This window comes from Talpa occidentalis, unplaced genomic scaffold (assembly GCF_014898055.3).
Source record: "Talpa occidentalis isolate TD23 unplaced genomic scaffold, MPIMG_talOcc4v2.1, whole genome shotgun sequence".
Taxonomy (NCBI): Eukaryota; Metazoa; Chordata; class Mammalia; order Eulipotyphla; family Talpidae; genus Talpa; species Talpa occidentalis.
The window spans coordinates 71857665-71866485 of NW_026555331.1; the positions used below are offsets into that span (position 1 = coordinate 71857665).

Genomic DNA, 8821 nt, shown 5'->3' on the forward strand with positions numbered 1-8821 from the left:
TGTTGACTCACAAAACAAATGCCAATAAATACACAGATTGAAATTATATCAAGTACCTTCTGATTGCAGTGGTATTAAACTAGAAATCAATCACAACAGAGAGAAAAACTTCAAATATGTGGAAACTGAACAACATGATATTGAATGACAATTTGGTTAATGAGGAAATTGAAGAAGTTAAAAACTACCTGGATACAAATGAAAATGAATAATGTATTACCAGAAACTGTGAGATATAGCACAAGAAATACTAAAAAGAGAAGTATATGATAATGCGCGTCAACAACAAGAAAAAGAAAAATCTCAAAATTTACTAGTAGGAAGGAAATAATAAAAATTGTAGTGAAAATCAAATAAGAGAATACAAATAATCAATGAAACCAAAAGCAGTTTCTTTGAAAAAATAAACAATACAGGCAAAACTCTAGCTGGCTCATTAATTAAAAAGGGAGAAATGTTTTTTTTTTTTTATATTCCCCATACAATTGCAGCCCTGATTTTGACTCCTTTCCCTGCCCCACCCCCAAAGAGTGTCTCTGGTTCATAATTATTTGTTGATTTTGATTTTTTTCTTTCTTATAGTTATTCTTTTTCCTGGTCCTTTATTTAGGTTTTCTAGATTCCTGTTATGAGTGAGACCATCCAGTATTTTTCTTTTTCTTTCTGGCTTATTTCACTGAGCATGATCCAAAAGGGAGAAAATTTTAAGAAATAGAATTAGAAATGAAAGAGAAGACACTACAACAGTCATCTCTAAAACATAGCAAATCCTAAGAAACTACCATAAATATCTTTATACCAACTAATTGGATAATCTGGAAGAAATAGACATATATGAGACCCATCCACCTACCAACTGAATCAGGAAGAAATTGAAAACCTAAATAGACCAATTACAAGTAAGGAAATTGAAACAATAATAAGAGTCTACACTCTTCCCCTACCAGAAAAGAAAAAAAAAAAATCCCCAGGACCAAAGAAGAAGACAAAAAGAAATAGAGAGATACTACCTACTCATGGATGAAAAGAATTAACATTGGTAAATGGACATCTTACCCAAAGAAATATACAAATTCAAGGTAGTTGCTATCAAAGTTTGAATGGTATTCTTCAAAGAAATAGGACAAACATTACTGAAATTCAAATGAAACCACAAAAGACCCCAAATTGCCAAAACAACCCTGACAAAGAAGAGGAATAATTCAAACTATATTACAAAGCTACAATAGCAAAATGGTATAGTATTGAATAAAAACTGACAAATTTATCAATGGAATAGATTTCAGAGCCCAGAAAGAAACCCAAACTTAAATGGACAGCTAATCTATGATAAAGTTGTCAAGAGAATATATTGGAGAAAGTCTCTTCAACAAATGGTATTGGAAAACTGGGCAGGCATTCAAAATAAAGAAATTAGACCACTATCTCATACTATAAACAAAAGTTAACTCAAAAATATCAAAAAAATTTTTGAAGACCTGTACCCATTAAATACATAAATGAAAACATATGGGGCCTCCCCGGTGGCACAGCAGTTGAGCGCTGGGTTGCGAAGCTGCCTGAAGCCTCTGCAGTGCTGGTTCCATCCCCAGCTGCTCCCTGGCCACCAGAGGAGGGTCCCACATGGCCCGCAGACCCCTCCTGCCACCTTCTGCTCCCCTCAGCAGTGTGCTTCGGTCCTTCTGCCTGCTCTGCTCCCCGCTCTGGCTCTGGTGAATTCTCTCACCCTCCGGCGCTTCTGACTGTACCCACCGCTTGTATAAATAAATATAAATAAATAAATAAATAAATAAATAATCTTAAAAAAAAAAAGAAAACATATGAAAAAATTCTGGCACATTGACTTTAGAGATGTCTTTAGGCATCAACTCCAGCATCAAGGGGGAAAAAAAGCAAAAATGAACACATGAGACTGCATGAAATTAAAAAGCTCCTGCAGAGTAGAAGAAACAACCATTAAAACAAAAGGATGTGTGGACCTCCCTGGTGGTGCAAGGGGTTGGGATGCAGCCTATGAATCTATCCGCAGCCACTGCAGCACAAGTTCGATCCCTGGCTGGCCAGGGAGCATACCGCATGGCACAGCAGACCTCTCCTGACTCGCCTGCTACTCCCCTCAGCAGTGTGTTTCAGTCAATATGCCTGTTCTGTTTCCCACTCTGTCTCTGGTTAATCCTCTCACCCCCTTCCAACAACTCTGGCCAGTACCCCAGTTCTTGTATACATAAATAAATAAATCTTTTAAAAAAAGGATGTGCTACTGAATGGGGATCATGCTCCAAGAAATAAGTCAGAAAGAAAAACAAAAATACCGGATGGTCTCACTCATAACAGGAATTTAGAAAATCTAAATAAGAGACCAGGAAAAAGACTAATCAATGCAAAGTAGTCATCAAAATCAACAAGCAACTATAAACCAGAGACACACTGGCGGGGGGGGGGGGGATTAGGGAGGGGCAGGGAGAGGAAGAACTAGAGTCAAAATAAGGTGGGGGATGCAATTGTATGGGGAATATAACCAAATGAAATGCATACATTGTACAAAGATGAAAAAAGATGTAAGAATTATATAAAATAAAATATCAAAAAAAAATGTTACCAGAACCCAGCCACCTCAGAGTTGGGAGCCAGCAGGAGCAGTGGCGTTCTATCAACCTCCTGCTCCACCACAAGTCAGTTGTGGCAGTTGCTTCTCAGAGCTCAATAACTGCCTTTTTGTCAGTTGCGGTGGTTGCTCTTCAGAGACCTTTTATGTAACAGTGTACTTCCGGATCATGGAATGAAACAATCAAGTGTGAGCTATGAACTGATTGGTGCTAAATGATCCAATCAGACTTTGGTTACCAGGACCCAGCCTCTTACCACAAGTCAGTTGTGGCAGATGCTCCTCAGAGCCCTTTTATGTAAAGTGCACTACCTAGATTGTAGAATGGGCCAATCAGGAGCTATGGGCTGATTGGTAAATGGTCCAATCAGCCACAGAATTGAAAAATGGTCCAATCAGACTTGTGGATGGGGCATCCTAAAGAGGATAGAAGCCAGGGTCGCAGGTAGTTGAGGGAGAGGACGCCAGTCCTAGGGAGATGACGCCAGACCCTAAAGGAGATAGCCACCAACAAAGCTAGCCCCTGAAGAAAAGAAGACAGTTCCAGGCTCCAAAGCAAAAAAGAAAGAAGGGGGAGACTCTGTTCCTGGCCTGTAAAGAAAGAGGAAAAGAAGCATGCAGCAGCCAACCTCCAGGGAGGGAAGAGAAGCCAAAGACCTCTGTCACAGACTGTCCTCCGGTCCTATCTCTGACATTGTCTGAAAAGAGAATCAAAGGCCCTGGGTCTGGTGTCTCAAAGAGCTGTTTGTTGGTGGTATAACCCAACAACTCACAAGACCAGTAGCTACCATCACTGATGCTATCTGTTTGAGCTAGGCAGTCACTTGTGGATATAGCAAGCTCTTTGTTTCCCATTTGTGAAATAAACCCATAGCTGTTGTTCCTGGAGGCTGAGGTTTCTTGCAATTGTGTGCATGTGTGAAAACGCACAGACAGTGACCTGTCCTCCTATTAGGCACTGTCCTCTTTTAGGTTATAGCCCTTACAAAGTTGGTTTTGGTTTTTGGGCTTTGGCCTTTTGGGACTTTTGGGTGGCTATCTGGTCTCAGAGTCTGGGAAGGTGGGTAGCCATTCCATCCTTCCATCCAGCCTCCTTCCTTGTTTCCCTGTTGCCTTGTCCACGCCTGTTTCAAAAATATTAACAATAGATCTACCATATGATCCAGCACTTCCAATTTTAGTACTACCTCACATTGCTAAAACATCTATGTTCATTGTAGCACTATTTATAATAGACAAGTTATTGGCTCATCAAAATGACCTAAGTGCTGAAAGACAGATATAGTTAAGATGTGGTATATATATATATATATATATATATATATATATATATATGAATGGAATACTAAGCCATTATATAAAAAAAATAAAACTCTTATCATTTGCAACATCATGGATGGAACTGGAAGGGATTGTGCTAAGCAAAAAAAAAGAAAATCAGAAAAACAAAGACAATTACCACATGGTTTCACTTGTACGTGAAATATAGAATAACAAAACAATGGTTCATAAAAAACAATCAATAAAAAAATCTTAGAACTCTGACAGTAGAATTGATGCAACTAGAGGGAGAGAGGGAGGATGGGGAGGGGACCTAATGGACTGTGGTGGAGGACTATAGGTCCCTTAGGGGTGGGTGGGGTGGGGTGTGGTAATATACATCTGGAGAGGTGTGAACCTATACCTCTGAATTATATACAGTGTTATAAACCAATGTTACCTCAAAATAGAGAAATATAAAAACATGCAAAAAATAAAAAAGTACATTTCCAAAAAAATACATTTAAAAAGATGAACTAGTGTCTGTTGGGACAAAAGGGATGGATCTTTAGGTGATTATGTTAAGTGAAATAAGTCAGAAAGTGAAAGGCAACTACCATATAGTTTCACTCATTTGCAGAATATGAATAACTAAAGAAAACAAACCAACAAAACAATGAAAAATAGTGCTTAGACTCTGAAAAATGTAATAGTTTCCACAAGAGATGGCACAGAGAGGAGAGAAAATGGGGATTGGCACTATGGTTTTGGCGGAGTGTAAGTGAAGCATGTATTCACATGAAGGTGTAAGTCTTCATCCCAATTTATATAGTTGTGTAAAAGATTGGCAAATTGATCAAATTCAAAAAATAATTTCCAATTGCTGCCCACTACGTCATGGCTTTATGCAACACAGTTTTGTTCCCTTACACTTTTGCAAGTCAGAAGTCCAAAAGATGTCTCACTGGGTTAAAGTCAAAGTTTCAGCATTGCAAAATTCCTTTTCAGGGTTTCTAGGGAAAGAGCCGTTCTTTGCCTTTCCAGTTTCTAAGAGGAGCCATTTTCACTGATTCATGCCCCCTTTCTCCATCTTCAAAGTCAACAGCATAGCATCTTTAAATGTCACTCTGACTCAAACATCCTCTTCTGCCTTCCATTTCCATGCTAAAGAATTCCTGTGGTTATAGTGGGTCCATCTGGACAATACAGATTAATGTCTTTATCTTAAGATCAGTTGGCTAGCAACTCTAATTCCTACAGGTTATGGAGATTAAAATGTATGCATCTTTGGTGGTCACTATTCTGTCTATGGCATCTATTAAAGGGTTTACTTTTATAGATTGGAACCCAATCTTGTGTTCTGGGAAAAGAACACAAGAACAAAAGGATTTTCTAAACTTTTTGCCATACAGAGCTTGTATTTCAGTGGAAGTATAAATAAAAACAAGAAAAATTAAAACTAGGTAAAAAGAGTATATGTGATATGACAGGTGTCATGGGGGATGAGGAGTGAAATATAGTCAGAAAGTGGTATGAGTAGTATGGGTGGGCTTGCAACTTCAGATAGGCTGGCATGTAGGCCTCATTAAAGATAGCATTTGAGTTCAGATTCAAAAGAGGTGGGCCTCCCCTGGTGGCGCAGCGGTTGAGCGCAGGGCTGCAAAGCTGCCGGCAGCCTCTGCAGTGCCAGATCAATCCCCCGCCCCCCCCCCCGCCCCCCGCGAGGATCCCACATGGCGTGCAGACCTCTCCTGTGGCCCCGCTGCTCCCCTCAGCAGTGTCCTCCGTCTGTCTGCCCGTTCTGCTCCCCTGCTCTGGCTCTGGTGGATTCTCTCACCCTCCCACGCTTCTGACTGTACCCAGTGCTTGTATAAATAAATAAATAAATCTTAAAAAAAATTTTTTTTTAAAAAAAAGAGGTGAGAAAAAGATTTCCATGGATTTCTGAAGAATTAGTCAATCCTTGGGTACATCCTTGATTAGTTCTTTAAGATGATTTCCAAGAAGAAAAAAGTTGGGTAGAAAAGTACACACATTTTTCATGGTACCAAATCATCTTCCTGCTCTCTTGAGAATGCTCTATTCACCAAAAATATCTTCGTACTTTAAAAGAACGTTAATTTGTTCCCCAAAACCCAATATTATTGCTATTTTAGGTTGAGCGCATGTTTAAAGGTTGAATTCATTTTCACATTTTAAAGCTATTTTTCTCTCTTTTATGAATTGCCTGAATTTCTTTTAGGGAAATTATCTTTTTGTTGACTTGTAAGAATTCTTTACATATTATGATTCTAAGCACTGTCTTATATTTTGAAAATGTATATTTAATTAAGATTGTGAAAAATATTTTGATAAATATCAATTAGTAATGAGTATGACAATAATAATGGCAATGTAAAAAAATGGTGGAATTAAAAAACAAAATAGATAACAAGGAAGATGGAAAAACATCAGAATTAATTTTTTCCAATATTTTTCTATCACTAGGGAGAATTATAGAGAATGGAGATTAATTAAATGTAGGCTAGATTAATTGAAATATATTACTCTCATAACACTAAGAAAAGTAGACAAAAGTATGTTGCTTAAAATAGACAGGAGTCTGTAACTTGCCAGGGAGCAAGGAAAAGTTCCATTCACTAGAAAACAGAAGAAGAATGGAAAAATTATACTAGACAGAATATAGCAAATAAGTTACAAGAAGTATATAGTACATTTACATATATGTATTTGTTTCAATTTGCCCATTAATTTTAAAAAAAGAAATGTTTACATGAGGTAGTGAGCTTTTTATATGTGATGCATACATCAAAAATGCAGTAACAAAGAAAAATTGACTATAAAATCTAGAGAAAGATTTTTTAACAAGACAGTGCTGAAAGTGAAAAAGGAAGTCCCTCTCCCTCTCAAAGCCACAGCCAAAGCAAAATTCTTGAAAGTGAAGAAAGTAGTACAGAAAGGCATCCACAGCCACAAGAAAAAGAAGATCTGCACGTCACTCTCTTTTCAGAGGCCTTGGACACTGCAACTGTGAAGGCAGCCCAAATATCCTTGGCAGAGCACTCCAGGGATAAGCAAGCTTGACCACTATGCCATCCTCCAGGTCACCCTGACCACTGAGTCAGCCATGAAGAAGAGAGGAGACAATAGCACACTTGTGTTCACTGTGGATGTCAAGGCCAAAAAGCACAGACTGAGCAGACTGTAAAGCTCGATAACATTCATGTGGCCAAGGTCAACACTCTGATCAGACCTGATGGAGAGAAGGCACATGTCCTACTGGCTCCTGTAAATGATGCTTTGAAGGTTGCCAAAGAGATTGGAATCATCTAAACTGAGTCCAGCTGACTAATTCTAAAACAATTTTTTTTTCATCATTTAAAAAAGTTAGAAAAAGATATCTAGGCAAAAAAGTCAATGGAGCAATGGACTTTAAGGTAAACCTCAATTCTGGACAGAGCAGCTGGAAAAAATTATAGGAGGCCAGTGAAATTCAAATTTTAGAACATGCATAAGAACAATTATTTAATGTCAGTAAATCCCATATAATATTTGGAACAGTTATATTCAAAGTTCATTTGTTCTTTATCTGAAATTCAAATTGAACTGGTGTTCTGTGTTTTCTTTTGGTAAATCTGACAACTCTGACCCTGAAGGCAGGACTTTGGAGAATGAATTACAGATACTAGAATGATTCACATCAGTGTGGGGAAGTAGAACCAAGCACACATCATTCTTCCATTGCTCACATACTCCAGTGGAGGTACATCTTGTTCTCCAGGTAAATGCGATATGGCCTGTTGGTCCTCTTTTAGGGGTCTGACCCCCACCATACAGCCTCTCTCATCTGCCATCCCTCCAGCCTCCATCAACAGCTGACCTCTGGTTGAGACTTTGCAGAAGCAGAAACGTCTATGAAAGCACTGAAGCTCCTTGCTGGAGTTGCACATGGGAATCCAGGGACTTAAATTTCAGTTTCTCCTTCATGATGTTTAAAGATGATGAGCCTTGTCCTGTGGCTTGTCATCTCAAGTTCCTGCCTAGAGCCTTCCCATGGCACTCCAGGGCCAGCCTTGCCTCATTTGTTTCTTTCCGACTTCTCATTATCTCTCAAACATGTCACCAGGAAAACTCGGGGTTCTAGAGAAAAAAATCCTCAATTAAATATTAACAGCTGGAGGGCAAAATAAGACTTTGAATTTAACAGACTACGGAACTCTGAATAACTTCATACCTCTCATACATGCGTGTCACATACCAAGGTTATGTGCATTTTGCTCACAAAATTTCTGATCATTCAGTAAAATTTGATAAAAACAAGCAGCCCCCTTATCTCCCCCATGCCCACCCCAACCCTCAGACTCAGTGCTGAATTTTCCTAGAGCTGAACTTTGACTCCAGAGGGCCTTTTGCAAAGCTGCATCCTTCCTGCTCAGGTCCCTTGTTGCCCAGGCTACTAAGAGCAGCCTTACATACTGTGCTGAGCACATAACACATGAGTCCATGCTATTCTGAAACATTTAGGACAAGTACTGGGAACAAAGGCATGCAGTGGTTGCAGTTTACTTGCCCATCACCAGTGGAGTCATATTCTCACAGGAAACAAACCCTAGTAGGTTTATGTGCAGCAATTTGATGCTTTGAACTCATCCATGTTGCTCAATTTGCAAAGGCTAGAAGCATTAAGAATGAAATTCAGACTTCATTTTGTACCGTATATAGTCCTTGGTGAATAGTGACTGATTTTGGAAAATGATTTCTTTGAAAAAATCATACGCTAACATCTGCAAATTTCTCTGGGACTCTGGAGAAATAAAAGATTTTGTTCATTATAATGAAACATGGGGGGATTTCCTTGTTGATAAGCCATTACATTTATAGTTGAAGTCAAGAATGTGACCATTTGTGTTTTGAACCATATAAGTGATAACATGCTGGGGATATAGTTTGAGACAT

At 38.7% G+C, this 8821-nt stretch overlaps 1 pseudogene; it reads left to right on the plus strand.

Annotated features, from left to right (window-relative positions):
• The first annotated feature begins 4626 nt into the window (after positions 1-4626).
• LOC119249885 (60S ribosomal protein L23a-like) lies at positions 4627-7198 on the plus strand (annotated as a pseudogene).
• The last annotated feature ends 1623 nt before the right edge of the window (positions 7199-8821 follow it).